A 2,500-nucleotide genomic window follows, 5' to 3' on the forward strand; every position below is an offset into this window, starting at 1 on the left:
TTCCCTACTTAAATACAGTTGCACGAGTAGTTGATAAAAATGTGTACGTCACACAACATGAAACGTGGCGATTTTCCAAGCGAATAAACAGAAGAACTACAATGTGTGGCGCAATAGCACTTGGGAGTACTTCGACCTAGCGTGGTAATATTATTAACACCTAATTGTAGATCCTATCCACCACAGAGTTTAGAATCCATGCTGGATCGACCCTCAGCCTCTTCCTCCCCTCTAAGCGAGAGAGAGGCACACACACTAGAGATGCGCTGATGGGCTATTATTTCAACCATAACTGCATAGCAAAACTTATCATCCATCAGCCATCCATCAGCACCAAAGTTTGTTGACCAATTTTCAAAACGGCACCCGCCCACCATCCGTTGGTTGTTTTAATGTGGGCTATATGGGTGATGCAGCGCTGCTGACGTGAGGCTAGAAAGCCCTTGCCTGTTCTAGAAAGACTGATCTAATGCAGCAAATATATTAAAAGGCTGAAGTCGTAGCCTACATTGGCTAGGCCTATCCCCAGAATATCAGCAGAAAACTCAGTCTGTCGCGCAAAACAGTCTCCAAATAAAACGCACATCGGCCTGTTGCCTATTCTGCCATGCAGCTTGTGACAATATATCGTCCAAAATGCTTGATTGCATTGCATTCTCCACATTTTTAGCTACATTTTCATGTACCACATCAGCATTTTTGTTCAGTGAATCCTTTGTAAATTGCTTTACAATTACCGTCGGGCCTATAGGCCTACTGCCTGGCTTGCCTCAGCTTCGGTCACGTCCTTTTACAATTTTATCATTGTAATAAAAAACGCAAAAAAAAAAAAAAAATTGCAACATAATTTCAGCATGCTCCTGGCCTACTAATTAATGCCTATTGTACTTTATTTTTTGCAAAAAGAAAGAAATCCTTGATAAAATAACAAGTCATTCACATTATAGGCTACTTTACACATATGTCAGGTTGACTGACAAGCCTGTTCTGAAGACTCCCATTCATTTTGACTGCACGAGCGCGTCTTTTTCAGACAGACATCGCAATTCATTTTATAGCAGGCCATCGGACAAATATGACGCCTCGATATTAAAGAAACTCCGAGTCCATTCATTCTGAAAGTCCACCGCACAACAGTGCAACGTGCATGTTCACATTTTTAGTAACAACCGCCAAACTTGCTTGCTTGCCTTACACATCTAAGTTTTCCGACTATTTTTCTTACCTTCTTTTTCCGCTGTGGATGTTATTGAGTTTGTAGAAGTTTTAGCTCTTACGTTCTGAACATCTCGCACTGCCATTGCCTGATGTAATTTCTGAGTCATATCACTCTCTGTCTCTCTTTTAAATGCCTATTCCCTGAATGGTAGGCTACAATTATGTGTTTTATAGGCTAATATCTAAACAAAATAACCCAGGCAGTCTCATCTAGGATAAAACACAGGTTGAAGTCAACGTCAAGTTGGTTCTATTTAGGGAGGTGAATGTGTGTAAACATCTGTAGATGACTCAGAAATGACATCGGAAGACAAGGAGTGAATAGTGGCAAGAGGCAAGCCGAAGTCTGCTGACAAGGGCCTGACGGTAATTGTAAAGCAATTTACAAAAGATTCACTGAACAAAAATGCTGATGTGGTACATGAAAATTTAGCTAAAAATGTGGAGAATGCAATGCAATCAAGCATTTTGGACGATATATTGTCACAAGCTGGCAGAATAGGCAACAGGCCGATGTGCGTTTTATTTGGAGACTGTTTTGCGCGATATTCTGGGGATAGGCCTAGCCAATGTACGACTTCAGCCTTTTAGTATATTTGCTGCATTAGGTCAGTCTTTCTAGAACAGGCAAGGGCTTTCTAGCCTCACGTCAGCAGCGCTGCATCACCCATATAGCCTACATTAAAACAACCAACGGATGGTGGGCGGGTGCCGTTTTGAAAATTGGTCAACAAACTTTGGTGCTGATGGATGGCTGATGGATGATAAGTTTTGCTATGCAGTTATAGTTGAAATAATAGCCCATCAGCGCATCTCTAGTGTGTGTGCCTCTCTCTCGCTCAGAGGGGAGGGAGAGGCTGAGGGTCGATCCAGCATGGATTCTAAACTCTGTGGTGGATAGGATCTACAATTAGGTGTTAATAATATTACCACGCTAGGTCGAAGTACTCCCAAGTGCTATTGTGCCACACATTGTAGTTCTCCTGTTTATTCGCTTGGAAAATCGCCACGTTTCATGTTGTGTGACGTACACATTTTTATCAACTACTCGTGCAACTGTATTTAAGTAGGGAAAAAATGGAGGTGTTTGATTACTGCTATGTTCCTCTCTCTGCGGCCACGGCAGAGCCCGCTAGCATAGCAACATGCTAACACATTCGTGCCGTGCGACAGAGCGTTTGAGTGCACCTACCGGCGCGGGAGAGGTATGACTCAACTCGTGAAAGTTAAGGTAAGAACATATATTACTACTGATTTTGGGTGGCGTGTTCCTTTAAAGGTC

This window comes from Alosa pseudoharengus, unplaced genomic scaffold (genome assembly GCF_046254945.1).
Source record: "Alosa pseudoharengus isolate Yale_2024_CS ecotype anadromous, Long Island Sound unplaced genomic scaffold, YU_APseudo_1.1 YU_APseudo_1.1_scf_15, whole genome shotgun sequence".
NCBI lineage: Eukaryota > Metazoa > Chordata > Actinopteri > Clupeiformes > Clupeidae > Alosa > Alosa pseudoharengus.